Source organism: Astatotilapia calliptera, chromosome 14 (genome assembly GCF_964374335.1).
Source record: "Astatotilapia calliptera chromosome 14, fAstCal68.1, whole genome shotgun sequence".
Lineage (NCBI taxonomy): Eukaryota > Metazoa > Chordata > Actinopteri > Cichliformes > Cichlidae > Astatotilapia > Astatotilapia calliptera.
In genome coordinates this window covers 23,308,102-23,327,248 of record NC_137435.1, presented here as the reverse complement: position 1 = coordinate 23,327,248, position 19,147 = coordinate 23,308,102, and the positions used below count along the sequence as shown (strand labels likewise).

General features: G+C 41.0%; 1 protein-coding gene across 5 annotated transcripts in view; it reads right to left on the bottom strand.

Annotated features, from left to right (window-relative positions):
- Positions 1 to 18,619, bottom strand: part of b3gat1a (beta-1,3-glucuronyltransferase 1 (glucuronosyltransferase P) a) — an 88,769-nt gene extending 70,150 nt beyond the window's left edge. For 3 of the 5 annotated variants that reach the window (XM_026192959.2, XM_026192958.2, XM_026192961.2), the window contains exon 1: positions 18,003 to 18,618. The gene's annotated coding sequence lies outside the window, so the exon portion shown is untranslated. Of the gene's footprint in view, positions 1 to 18,002 lie in introns of all 5 variants that reach the window. The other 2 variants (XM_026192960.2, XM_026192962.2) reach the window with 2 other exon arrangements.
- Between the last annotated feature and the right edge of the window lie 528 nt (positions 18,620 to 19,147).

The window sequence follows — 19,147 nt, the reverse complement described above, 5'->3', positions numbered from 1 at the left end:
GCAGCATTAAAGAAAGCTGTAAACTCTCCTTTTTGCCAGAGTGTCTTTATGTGCTCTGTGAAGCTGTAAGAATAGACCGTTTTAGGTTCAGCTCTCAAATCAATATAGTTTGCTGTTTTCTGTGGGCATAAATATATATGCTTTTGAGTGATAGTGTAAAAATTCAGATCTATCTGCGCCTAGGTGAATTAGGTTGTTTAGAAAGGCAGTCATTCTTCAAAGGCTTTTTCAGAGCTTTGAAAGAAACGTGGAATCCCATATTTCTATGTGAGTTAATTTCTTTTCTCCTTTCCGACCAGCGCACTCTCCTCCCATTTCAGCCGACTTCTAACAATATGCAGCGAAGACTCCAGTTGATACCGGCCTTCAAATATAATCACTTCTCCCTGATGGCTGCCTCCCCGCGCCTCCAAATACAAAATGTGATTTACGTCTCCACGCGTCTTCACAGCCCGCTTCAGCCACATCTGTCTCATTCTCGCTGCACACTTTTAAATGCCAATTTGGGACCCTACTGAACTCGGCTTAAAGTGCAAAGAGCAATTTGTCATGCAGTTCATTGCTCAAGACAAAATGTAGAGAGGCTTTCTATAATCCCGTAGCGTAGGGAGCAGCCAGGGGAAGCACATATGGATTTAAAAAAAATATAAAAAATAGCCAAAGCTCTTGCCCCCCAGAAGATGTTTTGGTCTTCATCTGTCACTGGGGCCACCGGGCACGAAGTGGTTGTCTGGTTTTGATGAATGAGCGAGGGCATTTGTCCTTAAACTGCTATTCACCAGCTTCTTTGGATGCGGAACATTAAAGACAGACAACTTTTGTCTGGAAGACTCATGTAGCAAAGGATTTGACTCCCAGTCTGATCAGACTGTGCAGTGCTACAATGCATTTTGTAATTTTTGCCTCTCCACCCAACCACAGTGGATTTTTGTCAAACAATCAGGATGTGGCTGAAGTGCACACTGTTAGCTTTAATTCACAGGATGTAACAGAAGTACTGTTTACAGCAGTTGTAGCAATTTTCATACACAGTACCCCGTTTTCATTCCTAAATGTAATACATTTGCTGATGTCACTGATGACTCATCTCTTGGACATCGTAGTGAGACAGTCTCCAGTTGTTGGATAGCGGAGTCCAGAAGAAGCCCGCAGCTTAGGAATAATGCAATGTGATTTGTAAATCACAAAACAGCAAAACAATCATGGTGGACAGTTTAGTTTGGGGTTTTTGAAATTCTGTCAGGTGCTTATCAGAACATGCCACTTGAATGTGAAATTATTTGTTTCTTCGCTCAGCCTTGAGCAGCTCTAAACACATCAGATGTTGAGTGGAATGAATGACCTCAAGGAAATGTCGCTCAAAATACCAACGAAGGCAATACGAGCTCTGAGATAACGCAAATACAGAACCTGTAGATGTCCTTTAGTCTCGCATGCCGCAGGTAGCTTTGACTGAGCAGAATATATCCTGTGTGTTTGTGGCCCCAGCTGTTGCAGAATTCCTGACCCATCAGACGTCTGCACTCACAGGAACAGAGAAGAGCAAATGATGGTCCCGTCTCCTCTTCCTCTTTCAGAGCTGCTGAGCAAAATGTTACTTGTGTCTGACACCTTTGGGAAATTAATGCCTGTACTGTAAATGGGATTTGGATTAATGCATAATCTATAGACAGCAAGCATGACAATCTCTGCTAATAAATCTTTGCTAATAAAACAGCAAAGAGAAAAAAGTGATTAATTTTCATCAGCTTGTAAGTCCGAAACTTCTGAAGCACATTTGTTTTCAGCTGGTAACACACGAGAAGTCATTTTGGATTTCATGCATCTACAATTAGCTCTAAATCCCTACACAAATTGGCTTTTATTCCCAGATAGGTAGCGATACCATCATGCCTCTATATCTCAGATGAGACGGTGTAATGGACCCGTCTCTCCGATGCGACACTGAATTAACCTCTTGCATACCTTAAGTTCACCTAGAGATAAGATTGCTATTACTGGAGGTTCTCTCTGTATATTACCCCCATGTACTATCTCTTTCTCTCCCTGTTGCCTGTCTTTCTAACATATCCCTCTTCCTTTCCAGTTCAATTAACAGTAATAGAGCTTGGGCGTATTGCTTTTTGTCCGTTCATCCTCACAGCTTATTGCCTGCTTCATCTAACACCATACTATGGTGAGATTGAGTTAAGGCCCAGTGATATCAGAGGTGCTGTGTCAAGGTGATTCCATGTGAAAAAACACCCGCGTGAGCACTCTGGCCTCCAACTGGTAACGGTCTGCGAGAGGTGCTTCATATCTGACACCGTCTCTTTAATCAACTTCAGTGCCTTTAGGCAAAACAGAGGTCCAAGCAGACAAATTGAGGCTACTGGTTACATTGGAAAGCTGGATGGAGATGTATTTTGGTACCTCGGAGAGAAAAAGAAATGGCTCAGGTGGTCTAAGGGCGCAGGTCTTCTTTCAGAGAATACAGACCTCATGCATGGCTTCTCTTAACCTTGAGATGTTTCCTGGGGCAAACAGGTTTGAGTTAACATTTCCTGTCAGTATTCAGTTGTGAGAAAACTCAGTGTTGGTATCTCTGTAGGCCTACGTGCTGTGTGTGCTAATCTGAGCCAGAGGAAAATTTTCAGTCTTTGTCTTTTTATTTTTTTTTCTTCACCCCCTCTTCCTTTTGACATCAGGGGATTTTGATTAACGAAATCTCTTGCCATGTTTGTACAATATGTTTGGATTCAACCACTGTTTGCGGTTTCAAAGGCTTATTAAATTTTATTGCCTTGATTGAGATGTAGGTGTACATTTCCCAGCTACTTCAGTTTTATTATTAGTTATATTTTGATCGCTCTTTGTAGGTATAAGTGATTCATGATGGTGCAATTATGTTTAAACGAGAGAGGGAATAATGTCAGGATGGAAATTATTTAAACCAAGTCAGTTGTGTGTTGAATTTCGACTTGAAAATCAAAACTCCGAAAAAATACACAACTCTGTGTGGACATGAACAACCCCTGATATTTTAAGAAGTGAACACACTCTATGCGTGTGGCATTTATTAGACACTTTGCAGCTGTTTACCAAGGCTACAATGGTACTGAAAAAATGTATTTTGTTTGGATCCTAACACTCCTAATTATTTCTACCCGCCAACAATGGAGGAAAGTGTGAGCGAGTTTTATCGATTGAGTGGTTAACACCCAATCGATAAAACTTCAGCAATCACAAGGTATTCCTAAGATTGGTTTGTTATTTTTGTTCCTTCCTTATGGAGCCAGGACAGTACTACATTGTTCTTAATCGAGTGAAGAGCTGGTTTTTGAAGCTACTTTGGGCACACTGCGTTTATCAGATAACTGAAGCTTAACGCGGCTTTGCAGGATACCCTTTCTTCTTTTTTTCACTGGGTTAAACCCTCTTACATTTAGCCCTTTTGGCCTCCCTAATCACTCATTACACAAGCTCAGGATGAAAGCCAGGCACAAACAAGTAACGAAACAAACTAACAAAAATCTGCTCGTGTGTGGTCCAAAAAACAAATTGTCATCCCCTTTGCTTGGTTCAGGAAATGACTTTGGTGATCTGGACAATTTTAATCGATCTGGATGCTGAAGTAATCACCGCCTTAGACCACACTCAAAGCCTGTCTATTTCGATCCCCATGAAGCCATTGCCTGTTTATTTAATCTGTTAAGCTATCTGCTTTTGACATAATGCTTGCAGTTTTATTATTCAAGTGTTTTTTTTTATTCTTTAGTAGCACTGATCACCTGTTTTAATAAGATTCTCTGCAGGAAAACTACAACTTTGCATCTGCATAGATTTTCTTTAAACTAACACAAAACAAAGCACACTGATGTTTAACTCAAAACGGAAATCAATGAACTAAAGTGGGATAAAGCATTCTTGCATGTTGTTCTTGTTTGAGAGAGCTTAACAAATGGAGAAAAAATGTAATTACACTGAAGTGAGCGCTGATGAGATTTTGAAAGTGGAACTTCACCGCTGTAATTTTTGGTCCAAAAAGAAACAAGGATGAAATGTGTAAAATAGAAGAAAGAAAGAAGAAATGGGAGAAACACCCTTCAGACATGTTAGGAGTGTTGATGTTGCATAGTTTGTCCATCAGAGGGCACTCTGCAACATGTGTTTGGAGTGCGGCAAACAACAATCAGCTAATCCGAGCTGTGGAGTAGAGCAAATAAAATAAATGGCTAATGGTGTCAGAGAAATATCGGAATATTGGATTTTTGTCTCCAAAATCCTTTATCAGCCGGGCTCTAGTCAGAGCTGTGTAGTCTGCTTATGCAAGCTAACATCACAGGCTAACTGGGCTTGCCATGTAACCCTTTTAATGTCCATCTACACAGACACTCCTTTCGGGGATAATTTCTGAGAATATGCAGACAATATAAAGAAAGTATTCAACCAAATGTTTAAATTAAAATCTGAATGTGAAAACATATCTAGATTAAAGCCAGTTAAATATAAGTGGGGATGGCTTATGTTTATAGTCACCCACGTCCCATTAACATCAAGGAGCCTATATGCTTTGATCGAAATCATAAGAGTTTATAAAGCCATGAAAACATGATCCTAGATGATCCGATGATTCCCAGTGAAATATATAAAAAAATAAAAATTGTATCTTCTTTATGACCAGATTCATCTTGGCTGGACAATATTTCCTGTGACAACCACAGAATCACCTTGGTAACATCATCCTTGAGAGCCACAGAAAAACCCACAACTTGTTCACGAAGCAAATATATCCGGAATACAACGCTGTGACCCTGAGAGACACACAAACACACCGTCATCAAAGGCTCACAAACAGAAAGACACACCAGGACGCCTGATGCAGACAAGGTGTCTTAGTAGTTACAAACAATGTGAGACATCCCAAGACTGTGATGGAACTTCTCTCAGCAGGATATGTATTCTAATGTAGCTCTTTCTGCCTTGATTCCTCACTGTCTCTTCTGCATACAGTAATGTTTGCCTACCTTGCTGCATTTTACCCGCCGTCTAAAAGTTCATCTCCACTCTGTGTTTGCTGTGCTGGCCTCTGACCGCTACTAATTATAAGAGCAGCAGCAGGCAGATCTGGCAGTGGCCTTTTAAACCCACCTACAGTACTATATGCTAAGCAGTTATAGGTTAAAGGAAAGGTCTACTCAAAAAGAATATTGCAGCCACACAAAGTGACTATTCCTCTGCTCTTTTGGCAGTAATTCTAAAAGAGGTCACACCAGAAAAAAATTCACTTCCTCTCCTGTGCACAACCATCAACCATCTTCTTTAGTGCTAAATATGAATATTTTTTAGCACAGCATGGTGCTGAAATATGAGCCACACAAGCAGGAATCCATATCCATTATCATGGCATGCATGCTTTTCATTTGCAGTGTGGCGTGGCTGAAACCATATTGATTTCCCAGTTTTGAATGTAGTGCAGAAGCCTGTTTATTTTTGCTATACTCAAATTTAGCATCATCGAGGCCTCACTCGAACATTGCCAATCACCATGAGTCATGTGGTGATTAGCATCACTGTTGCTGCTGCACCGTACAACCACTGAACCGTGGAATCAGCCAGTTTAGCGTCTTTTGAAGGAGATGTGTACTACATCATTTTTCTAAAGTACAAAGAGCACGTGATTCCTTTAGCTGAAGCTTGGGCTTCTTACATAACTCGTAGATTTAAGCTGTGCCTTCTAGACTTAACATAAAAACACTTCTTTGAAATTGAATGAAGAGCTTGCTACAGGATTACAGTTTAAACAGTATTATACTTTACAGTTGCTATATATGAGTTCACTGTTTTAAATGTAGGACTGAGCAAAAAAAACAAAAAAAAAAACAAGAATCATTTGTGATGATGCTTAAGCTACTTAACACTTTCACATATTTAACTTTTAATGATTAAGCCTCGTTTAATGTAGGAGATCCTGCCTTTCTAAAGTGTACTGTACAGGCCACATAAACATATATGTTAAGCCTTTAACGATAATGCACCTCCAAACACAAACACACAGATGATCTTTTGCGGCAAAAGGAAATGTCAGTCTCATGGGGAAAGTCTGGACGCAAATGAAAAAGCCTCTCTCTTTGAACTGTTCATCTGTGTAGGAATTGTAACAACCCTGCCACTCTGCTGCCTTCCTGCCTAAAGGCTTATCATCAGACACTACAACAAATTAATTTTTATGCACTTGGACACTGATGAAATTTTGTGTTTTCCCTCTAAGCCTTTGGAGGCACGTAGACACTGGCACACCCGTCCCCTTTGTCCTCTGCAAAAAAAAGTTAATAATGCCATACTCTACTGTACTTTATCTTCCACTCCCTATTTTCGGTGACTGATGAATCTCCCCCTCGTGTCCTCTAGTGTGCAGACAAGACTTTGAGTGACACAATCGTAAAGCAGTCAAGTGAACACGCCCCCTGTGAATGCCCTTCTAGGAGTTTGGTCGTATTTCCCTGCAGTCGTGCTTATCGGAGAGCGTGAAAAGGCTTAAAATCCACCATGCTCGATCTGTGTTTCAAACGCTGTCCGTGCTGATAGAAATTAAGATGCAACATGGAAAAATACAACTCATGTTGGAATATTGGTGTGTAAGGTCAAGCCCCAGGGAGTGGGACAAACAAGTATTTAGCTTCTTTTGAACCTTACAAAGTATCTCACGCGTGACCACAATTATATGAAATAGTTTGTCTCTGGACTCAATGTTTCTAATTCACCGCCTTAAACACGCTCAGCATTTAGCTCCTGGAAAGGCACTCACAGGTGCCCGGCCCAGCCGTTTTTATCCTCCCCTAGTTGTCTTGTTGAAACATAAAGCTTTAATTGGTCAACCTCAGTAGTTGGAATATCTATCACTGGCCAATGAGCCAAAACTGCAGCAGCTACAGAAAATAGTTCCCATGCTGATGGTTGTTCACATTTGTAAACTGCTGTTAGGCTTTGTCACCATCTAAAGTAGAAGATTCTCTGCCATCTGCTAATTCTAGGTGGCCTGTTACAATGCCATTTTCTTGTCTGTTTTTGAAAAAAGGTTTCCTTAACAGTGGTTGTTTAGCAGTAAGTATCTAGCTTGTCAGATCTCATCGTGAGTGTTTGAATTGACCACAATAACCCTTATTGCAGTGCTGGGTATAAAGCAGCTCCGTGCAGTGGAAGAGGACACAGCTCTCTTCTCAGCTGAAACCGGAGCTTGGTTTCTTTCACCGATCCTTTGAATATGAGCGTGTCAATAGAGTCATTGCACATGGCTGCATATGCCCCTCTGGCATGATTCCACCTCGGCTGAATCGATTCAGGCTCTGTTTATCTCATTAGCTTGTAGCGCGTAATCAATCACACAAGGGCATTCGTTTCGGGCCTCCAACCCACTGCATATTATAACTCGACTCCTTCCATCAGTGTGAACATTGTTCTGTTCAGTTGCGCCTACCAATAATGCTAAACTGAGCAGCTTGTAGCCACGCACAGCCTATTGGCATTCATTCAAATTACAGAATTTGTGTCTATGGAAGTAAAAAACAAAGGACATGCATACACACAGACTCACTTTAACTGATAAGGTGCTCGCTGCGGGTGCATTTGTGTTGCTGCAATGATGAGCTTTCATGTTGCCTAGTGTTGTTTTCATTCAATAACAAAGACACTGAGCTAAAATTAAATTTGCTATGCTTAATGAGAGCACATTATACCACAGTTTACTGCTAATTTAACATATATGAATAGTAGAAACAGACATTCCCATATAGATTTGTGTACATAAATCGTATCAGGAGAACAGATGCGAGATTACTGGACACCACATAGCTGAGGCGGGTTCCAGCTGGGCTCCGCCTGAGGCCGGGCATCAAGTTCCACGTTTGAAAATGTTCACACAGCCACTTTGATCAGCGCGCAGCATTTTGGACACACCGCACGTTCACACGGGTGCGTCATCAGGCAGCACAAACAATTATTACGCTGTCAGAGATACCTAGATGGCATTTAATGCAACTACCACTTTATCTACACAGTAACAATTTACAGAAAGCTTGTCTAGCATTCTTTTGCTCCATTCCCCCTGTACTTTTGCAAAGATGAGGTAGACATGAATAAGATATTTCTCAGAGTCTCTCACGGGAACAAAAAGGACTACAGTGCTGATTCATTCTCATTGAGATCCTCTCAAACTGCGCTGGAATCTAAAGAGGAAACAGTATAATAGGTCCCTCAGTGCACTGCTCTATTGATCTGTTAAGAACACAACTGGATAAGTCATTCAGAAATCACCTGCCTTACAGGGAGACGGCTAAACTTGACGTAGATGACAGTGTGTTCCACCCTGCAATGCATTACTCTCAGGTCAGGTCAGTGACAAAGATGCATTAGGATGTGTTTATTTTTCAATAGACCCTCATTTTCTACTGAAAATTGTAACAATCCATATATGACATTAATTCCAGCTACCCTTTCAGTCCACTTTTTTCACATTGTCTGTGATTATAATGTCTCAAAGCCCAGCTGCTTTTAGTGATCATCCAAAAGCAGCATGAAAATGCGTTATAAGTGGTTCCCATAGTTATATTACAGATTGTGCCTTTTAAATGCTGACCTTACAGTAAAATGAACATCAAGGCCATGCTATGAAGTGCCATGAATGCCCATGCTGAAATAAAGTGCAAATTGTGCACCATGACTGCACAAGTCATTGCTCAGTTTCTGCTCTAGTAATTTCTGGATATGTTTTAAGTGATAATGATAATATTCATGGCCATCATATCTGCAGTCAGATGGTACGGACAAGCTCCGTAGCTGTAGCCTAAGGGGCACCACGCAGCAGCCCTCAGGACTGCAAATAAAAACTACAACTTAGTTAGCATTAAGTACAGAGAAATTAGACTCGGCATCTGTCGACGTTCTCCATGTTCTGAAATATAGACCTTGAAAGCCTGCTGTCGTTGAAGTCCACGCGTTTCATAATGTGCCAGTCTTCTTTGGCAGAGAGACTTAACACTTATGAAATGATTATGGAAATGATTACAAGCATGAACAGTTTAAGCTCTTTATTTTGTATCTGTATTTCACAGTTTGTTCACGGTAATTAACTCTTATAGCTGAGAAGCTTAGCAAATTAACGCCGGTCAGACTTGCTGCTCCCTGCTCTTATTAAGCTCAAAAATTGAAGCCCAGAGCAGAGAAGGTGATAAATGAAAAGACGCTCCAACGGGTCAGCTCGTCCTTTTCAAATTTTGACTTTAACTTGATCGTAACAATTAGTCGCAAAAAGCACGTCACCTCAAAGCGGGCCTCTCATCCACAGATGCCAAAAGCAACAACAGAGACGATATTTCATACGCAAAGTAAACTTACTAAAGTGGTTCAAACCCACATTTTAATAGTATATCAGCGGCAGCGGGGACACTTTGCATTGATTGCCAGTGGGATGTAATTGGCACCCACTGCACATGAAATGCCACGCAGTCACGTCAACTAGAACAATAACAACAGGCTAGTTGAGGCCTGTCATGTCTCACTCCTCGTTATGCATAAGGCAGTGTTTTTTTGGAACATGAAATCCTTCTTCCTCTCACTCATGTCACCCCGACTTCTTAAAGTGGGCATATTTTCAATTAGTTCCTCTAAAGGTCCATCATAACAAACCTAATTTAACAGTGAAATCAAAAACGATGAATTTAATCACTTTTGGTCCATCTTGCTTGATATTGCTGGTCTTCATATGTAAATTTCTCACACACGGAAGAAACATTCATTAATATTTAATCTAGAGCAATTCCCGGTTGTAAAGGAGTGTTTATCTGTCTCACTAAGTCAAAACAGTCACAACTGCTGCATACATTAGCTCGAGTAACTCTGAATAGGAAAACCAGACAGGCCTCACTGTGCCAATCCTATTTCATACTGTGTGACGAGGATGATTGCGCCATGGCAGAAAATGAGTTCAGCACATCCAGCACTGGTGGATAAAATGAAAAAAAAAAAAGATGAAAAATACAAAAAACACAAGAATGTCATGGTTTTAAATAGTGTTTTCATGGGATAGATTAGTAAATCCGATTGGTCTCAGATCTAGAAAATCATTTAGAAAATCATTTAGAAAATTGACGCACTAATAGCCTGGCATTTCTTCTTATTTCACACTAAGGTGGTTTTTGCAAAGGTCCACAACTGCAGCTTACACTGTGAACTGTGACAGAGAGACAGAATCTCATGCACGCCCTCAAAGGGTCAGTCAGTTTATTATGAACTGCAGTAGTGAGGCTGGCATTGTTCTCACCTTGTAAGTCTGTCTGTGTGTGTCATTGCAAAATGTGGTCCTGGAGACCAGCTCCATGTACTGTGGCAGGAACTGTAGCTCTGCTTTGGCAGGTGTTAATATGGCCGCCTTCTGTGAACAGAATCTGCAGGGGTGTAGTTTAAGGAAAGTATTTGCCAATCACAACAGCGTGACTCAAAGATTTATTTTATTTTATTTTTTACTTAGTGAATATTAAGTGTTTATATTTTCAAGCCCAATTCCAAAAACGTTGGTATGGAAGTGACAATAGATTGAGATTTGCAAATCTCATAAAGCCTATATTTCACTTAAAATGAAACTCATAAAACATATTAAATGTTTAAGCTGAGAGAATTTATTTTGTTGAGAAAACGATAAGGCCATTTTTAAGTTTGATGTCTCAAAAAGGTTGCGACAGGGACCAAAAAATGTCTGTAAAAATAGGTGGTGTAGCTTATTAGTTTAACTGGCAACATGTCAAGTCAGTTGAATTCACTTTTATTTACATAGCACCAAATAGTCACATAGCAACAATAGTCACTCGAAGGTGCATTATGTTGTAAGGTAAAGAGCCCACAGTGATGGTAAGAAAGCCTCAGCAATCAGACGACCAAATATGGGCAAGTACCTGGCAACAGTGGGAAGGAAAAACACCCTTCTAACAGGAAGAAACCTTTAGTAGAACCAGGCTCAGAGACAGGCAACCAACTGCTGCGACTGGTCTCAGGTGAGTCAATAACATGATAGAGAAACACAGTCTCTGTCTGTCAAACATCCAGTTTCTTAATAACATTATGAATGGAGCTCAGCACAAATGAGATGCAGCCTACTGATGAATTCTCACGTCTAGCACCATCGTTAATTCTAACAATGATTTCTCAAAACACATCAAGGACCTGCTTACCAAAGAGCAATTTATTTATTTTTTGTCGAGTGCATAGCATCTCAATATTTACACAATGCACCACGAAAGAGATGCTAGTCTTGGCTCCTGTATAGCTGGTAACAAAGGTGAGATATCAGGAGTTATTCTGGATGAAGCTGAACACCTTCAAAGATCACAGATCTGGCCACAGATGGGAACACAGACTGAGTATAGAATCCACCTACAACAAAAACAAGAATAACCAAAGTTGCTGATTTGTTGAAAACAAACTGTTTTTGCATTACAAAGTAAAGATCAGTGGAAAACTCAGAGAATCAGAGAAAAACCTCCATCAAAATGTCAGTTTACCTGCAAGGCGTGTTTAACAATGTAACATGTAAGAGGTCAAAATACATCCTAATCAGCTTAGAAAGATGCCTTTTCTTTTTTGGTGTAAGCCCGCTTTGAGGTGAGCAGTTAATCAGGGTTAAGCAGAAAGCAAATTAGTCTATGCCATGTCTCAGCTGTCAGCTTTACTCATATTATTACCCATCCATTATGTCAATTAGAAGTTTTATGCTGAATAGACGTCGTTCTATAAATACCAATATTGATTATATGAAGCACATTCTTTATTCATACTGCTTCTGAGAAATAGCACAATCTCTTTTTCATGGGTAGACCACTTTTTTTCATTGCATTGCATTTGTTGGCTGCAGCTGGCTGAGGTTCATAAATGTGTCCATGTGTTCACTGCAATAATCTCTCAGCATGTTCAAAAGGTGATCCTTTCCCCCTGGAGAGGTGGACGGATGCTTATTGCAGTTAAAGCTGAGGGATTTACGTCAAAGCCTCTAGAATTTTCTCGAGAGGGTAATTGAGAGAGCTCGTTTGTGCCTGGGAATATGTTATTGTGCTGTGTGCTCGCCATCACTGTTGCTTAATTTGTAAGTATAAACAGCTGCAACCACAAGTAGGAGCTGGATTTTTATCAGGCGAATAAAGAAAAAAACAACAACAACAAAGAAACAAACGCACAAAAAAAGGCAAAGAAGACTCAGTCAGACATTTATATTTGGTGTTGATAGCTGTGAACAGACTCCTTACTAAAAAAAACACAAAAAACATCAGGAATGATCTCCAAGTTGGCACACGCATAAAATATTCAAAACTACATGTTATGTGTGTGTGTGTTTGTGTGATGCCTGCGTAGACCCTCGGAAATACTCCATTCTAACCAGCACCAACAGACCTCGCCCACAGTGATCACCAGCACTGTCAGGTCACATTATCATTGTGTGGACATGTTCGTGATAAGGGAAAACCCCTGTCATCATGTGAAATGATCATCTCAGCCCCCCCTGATCTCAGACACCTACTATTAAGGCAGGGAACTATACTATAGCCTCACAGCTGGCTTCATGCAAAAGCTCCCACCTCTGGGCCGAACGCTCCCCGCGATACTCGAGCTGTGCCATCTCCACCACGCTGATTATAGGTTAAGCTCATTTTGCCATGAAGGACACAAAGAGGCTCTCCCTCCTCGCTTATGCACCCAATGAAAGTATATTAAGATGGGTTGAGACAGAGAAGAAAAGGGATAAAAAAAAAAAAAGTGTTTTCCACCCTATACTTGGTCACTATTTAGCAGAATAGGATTCGACAATAGGGGGAGGGAAAGCTTTATTGTTTGTGCTTGCAGATATTGTAGACTGTGTGTGGCTTTGTGTGCCTGTGCATAGAGTATGCGACTGCACATACGATATGCCTCCGGTAGCATCTCTGCTCCTAATCTACAGCATGCCCGATGAATGTGAACACAACTGATACCACACTGCCAGCTGTCTCTAATAGCTTCTCTCCCTTCTTTTTTTTTTTCTAAAACAGCAGAACTTCCCCCAGGGACTATGGTTAGCCACAAATACACATAATGAGATTATACAAGAACAAAATAATTAAGAAAAAGGGTAAACTTATTTGAATCGTGCAGCATTACTGATTAAACTGGTAAACAGCATTACAAGCCAAAGCAGCAAATCCCCGTTGCTCATTTGATTAATGATCAGACCAACTTGTTCAGCGTATGCGAAATAAACACGTTAGCTGAAGCTGGTAAAATGTCACATTTCTTTCTTTCTTTTTTTTTTCGTTGAAAAATTTGAATTCATTTCCCCGCAGCAATACGGCAAGAAGAGAAACATACTTGTGTAGTTTATTGAACTGACACATTGATTTTCTTTTGTTGGTTTAAAATGAAAAAGAAGAAGAAGAAAAAAAAACAGATTTATTTTCATTTGACATTGATTTAGTGAACGAGGCATCTAGTGGCGGGATGCATTTATAACGCAAGAACATGGCAGCAGCAACAAAAAGAACAACCAAAGCTGAGGGTCTCCTCCCTTGGCCTGAGGAATAGTGATGTATTTGACAGGATGCAATGGTTTCCACCTGACAAATTATGGTATCTAATATATTTTTTCCCCTTTTTTTTGTTCATAACTGCAATTTAAAAGTAAGAAGTAAGAAGCTATGAAGCAATAACCTTTCAGGAGATTTAAACACTTGTTAAAAAATGCTAAAACTTGCTCAGAAAAACAAAAAACAAGAAGAACTTAATCTAGTCCCCCTCCAGGCACTCTTTTCCTTTGACTTTAATGCACTTGATTATGAGCGTCATCGCTCGCTACTTTCAAGATCCCAACCTCTTCTTATAATCTTTGCTTTTCAAACCCAATTTTCCCATTGAAGTGAGTGTTGGTATCCTACACAGTGATTATATTTGGCATCGTCCCTGAAATAGCTGTAACAAGTCAGGATGAATTCAACAGCTACAGCCATTTGGAGGAGTGGAGCATCTAATTATTTGGTGTTGCTGGTCACTCCAAGCTACTCTGGTGTACCGCGGGCAAACAACTGCTGTCCCTGGAGGGAGAAAAGCTGCTGGAGAGAAGGCAGAGAGCCTCTGCCAACGTGAGTCTGTAGAGCACCGTTTATTCTAATTCCTCTGCAGGACATTAATGAGCCAGGATAGTGGCTGTCTTAATGGGCAGCCAGACAGATTTTAAGTGCCCCGTGGAGTGTAATCCGCTGAGGTACAACAACACTGCTGCAAGGCCCAGCAGATTGTTTTTAGTTGTCATTTTGCTTTTACTTCGCTTCTATGCTTGTTCATTACAAAGGGCATGTTTTTTAGCCCGCCCTCCCCACCTACTGCCTTGGGCCATATTCAGACCGTGCCATCATTTGTTTTCATACAATTAAAAGTTCAGCTTTTGACACTGTTGCCCAGACTGAGCTTTTACATACAGTGCTAAGAAACAAATATTTATATAACAAAGAACCTTGAATCAAGTCTAAATCTCATCTATCTTCCATTCATCCTTACCCAGCTTTCGCACCATGAACACTTAGAGACAGGGGTGGAAGATAAAGATGGGTTTAAAAAAAAAAAAATCAACACAGTCTCTGTTCCTGGTGCAAAATAATGTTTTAATAAAGTGGATAATTGGTGTTGATGCAGGGGGGCACAAAATGAATGAAAGGAATTAACAGGTGTTTTTCATAAAAAATAGGCAGAAAGTCAGTTTCTTCTTCACCATTCATAAGTAATAAACATCGCTTTCTGGTGTAATACTAGTACTTTGAGGCAGTTTCATTTTTCAATGTAAATGTGAAATACAGGCACACATTTTGGTGTTGTATTTGCTCACGACAGTGTGTGATATTTGCAAGCAGAGGTGACAAAGCCTTCTGGCAAACAGTCTGATTTTTTTCATCTATTTTATTTTCATGATCATTGAGATTTATGGGGAACAGTATACTACTCTGTACAGACACATACTGGCTGCTTTAGACTTTGTTAAGCCATATACACTGTCCTTTGTGATAAAGACAATGTACTGTCACGTACTGCTTTACCCCTCCGTTGCCCAAGGCTGGGCAGCTCCATGACTGAATCTTCAGAGGAGCTTGGTTACCTTCAAAGAGAAACCTACAACACACTCCCAACAGACATCAAACATAAATGAAAGTTGTCCAGCTCCAAAACCTTTATCTGCAAGCTCTCAGTGTAGGTAGACTTGCTTGGCATCCACCCACGTGGTGCTCTCTGTTTCTGAACCTCCGCGGTTTCGTCTCAATAGCTCTCAAAACATTTGTTCAAAGTCTAATCCCTCCGTCTTGTCAGGTTTCATACATATTATTACGCCGCGCAATGAGGTGTGAAATGCTGCTGAGCTGCTGCTGATGAACATGTGTATTCCACATGGACATTCAACACCTGCACCTCTTTAAGATTGTGGATAGTGGCGCTATAGTGTATTATATGTTAATTATAGTGACTTTTATTCTGAAGTCCTCACTGTTTAAAAAAAATCTGCTGCCGCTTTACATTAAAGCAGTGCTGTTAAAAATGTGATAATATGCTGCTGTAATCATTTGCTAATGTCTGCATGGAAATGTTTGTACGCACCATTTACGCACAGATTTGTGCATACGCACTGTTAGTAAATGAGGGCCATTGTGTGGAGACGGCTAAGTTTGGTGATATGGATTTCAAAACCTTTGTTTCTGAGCTCCTGACATTTATTTCTGAACATTTCAAGGTTTATTATCCAGTGAAAAGGTTTACTAATAAAGAAATTTGAGTGTTTACATTACCAATTAGCACTCTACATAGAAGGTTTTACAACCTTCTGGAAGACGGTGAGAAAAAGAGGCTTTCAGGCCATTCTATTACTGCTATAAAGGAAACTGGATAGTCAGGGAAAATATTGAAATTTTGGCTTTATAGCGTCGCAGAACAAAAATAATTTTGATTTATATGTAATTGTGGTAAAAGGTTTTTATAAAAAAATAGGAAATAAATCCAGAGGAGTAGATTTGTAAAACCTATCTGACTCTGTTCTGCTCTGTCCTGTAAACCATGAGCTATGGTGGCAGGTGGAAGGTGGCGGTGTTTGTGTTTATTTCTGGCCTCTGAGCGCTTTGTGTATTGTGTGGCCAAAGAGGGGGCAACCTTGAACACAGACCGAAATGACAAGCCGTCCGCTTCCATAAATGAGATACGGATGCTATTTGCTGACATTGCCAGACTGAGCTGAGACTTCATATATACACAGTCAGGGAGATGTGCGCTACACGAGCATCCCGACACCCGTGTGAGAAACAGCTGGGAGCAAATATGCACAGGTTCACTGCATGTGAGCATTAGCCCACCGTACTGTACAAAATGGAAAGAGAGGCACCAGGTGTTGCTGCAGTCATGTATGCAGACAGTGACACAGATTAAGTGGAGAAACAGAGCTATACACTTGCCTATATTTCCGTGTTGTAACTGTATGTCTAAGCATGGCTAATAGAAACACTGTCCTTTGAGCGACCACAGCTTTGGGTTCATTTCTCATTTAATGTTGCAAATGCACATAAATACACCACTTAGCTGAAAAAAAGACTATAAAAATTACTCCACCAAATCAGACAGGGAGCAAAGTGTAACAACTTATTTTGGACTGTTTATTTCTTCAAATCTGTCACTTTTTTGTTTTTTGTTTTTAATATGAGCCTGAGAGAAAGCATATTTGCCCAATATGAATGAATTCATGATGGGTGTGAGGATGCCGTGAATGTACCAGTCAGAACTTCCAGGGACAGACAACTTGATGTGTCTTGACACATGACTAAGGACTCAGGACTACAGCCCAGACCTCCAGACCTGTAACCACATGGCGCAAGATTTTCCACTTCTGTTAGTAGGCTAAGAACTCCCAGCTAACCTGCAGCAAACACATGTAAGTAAGCACTGAACCCTGCAATATTGATATTACCAATACACACTCCAAATTTGCACTCTCTTTCCCTCTTCCCCATGATGGAGCACTATTTTCTGCACCTTTCAAATTATGTACACACACAAACATCTAATAATCACAATCATCACCCAAACCCACAATATATAATGACAGCATACATACAGTACAGTTATTCTCTGCATGCACATGTTTGTCGAGCACCTGTGCTGGCCGAGAGAGCAAGTGTTACATCTTTTCTCAAAGAGCTGGGAGTTTCCTGGCTGGGTGTCACAAAAAAGAACATACAGCCTAGTTAACTCAAGCTTCCCTTTTCTCAAGCCAATGCTCTTTTTTTGTTCAGTGGTGTGGACAAGTTGTTATTTTCTGTCTAGAAGGGAGTGTATAGCTCCCCAGGGTAACAAGTGAAAGTGCTTGGACTTTGCTTTTTTGAAAACAGCATCTTGTTCCATTACCAACTCTTCTTTTATACTCTTCATGGGGGATGTATATTGTTCACTAGACCTTTTAATATCTATATCTATCTATCTATCTATCTATCTATCTATCTATCTATCTATCTATATATATATATATACACAGTAAATTTATGTTTCCATTTGCCAGCTGACTCTAAATTCCAGTCAGACCGTGTGTGGCGGCACTTCTGGTTGAGAGAAAATCTCTCCTTGCCCTTCTGCTCTTTCAGCACTCAAATGCTCATCATGAGGATTATCAGCAATTCCTTTCATCAGGGCGACCGAGACTCTTCTCCTGAGAGAGAAAGCCTGCTCAAACTGCCTCTCTGCGGCATGCAACACGAATAGATTCTCCCTCTCACTTCCAGCGTGCCGCTGTTCACGGCGACCCAGGGACAAAGATGGCAATCTCCCTACTGCTGTTCCAGACCTGATCGGCATGGAAATGGGTTTATCTCTGTCAAGCTTCTACGTGCATGCTTTCAAGTGCCTCTCAGATGTATATCTGACCATGACAGCCAATCGGGCGCACAGAAAACAGAAAGATAATCTTATTTTTATTTTTATTTTTTTACCTCATTGAAAGACTTCAGAGCAACCCTGCTATTCCAGTGCATACGGCATAGGGACTCCCAATCAATCTAGAAATCCTGTTTATTGTCCCTCTTTCGCTCTTCCTTGTCCCTTGTCAGAAGAGAAGCGGCATTCAAAAAGCATCCCTTTCTTATATTCTGCAGTGCCAGCTGAAACTCGCCGTCATGCCTTGGATGATGGAGATAGAAAAAAAAAAGAAAGAAAGGAAAAAAAAGATGGGAATATAAAGCAAAGAGTCGACTCAAGCTCCCGGGATTTATTTTCCTCCCCCTTTCCCCCCTTCTCCTCTTCTTGCATTCACACCAAAACAGGGAGCACGGGGGGGAGACGTCAGAGTGACAGCGATGTATTTCTTTTTGCTCTGTGGCTCTTCACCTCTTCTTTCTCCTGCTCTCCCTCCCGCCCTCGTTCTCACTACCTCGCTTTTTATCCCTCTGCGTTCCTCTCTGTCCACGGCTCGTCGCTTCACACAGGAGCGGGCTGCTCTGTCGTGATGGGTGAGGAGACTCTGCCCGTTCAGGGACATCTGTGAATGTGCTTATGTTGGGAGACTAAAGTAGCCTCTTAGCTGAGGCTGAGACCACCCTCCCCCCTCCTCCCTTCCAGAGACGGGCTTTCTAATGGCATGTACCATTAAAGCTCGGAGCAGGGTGGGCTGCAGCAATGAAAGGAGCACGAGAGGGGGGTGAGGAAAGAAGGAAATGAGGAGCTGCTCAGAAGCAGGAGGGAAAGGGCAATAGTGAAACAGGAGGGAAAAAGATGCTGAGCAAAATAAAAAGAGTGGGAAAAAGTACACTGATAAGTCTTGTTTGCCACTTTACTTACCCTGAGTAAGAGGCAGACCGCACAACCTCCACTCCTCAGTGCCACTCTTCTTTACAGATCCCTTATCTCTGACAAGACAACAGCTTGGTCACGAGGAGCATCGCTGTATGCAAGAGCATATGTTGGTTTTGGCGATGGTGAATTCACTCACAGACAAAGGATTGCCTCACGCACGACTGGCTGCACGGCGGCACACACGCAGAAACTTATTGCTGGAAACTGGGTTGAATGAAGAAAATTTTGTACTCTCAAAAGAGCCATTTGGTTCTGAATTATTAGAAAATCCACAGTGTGCTTCTCT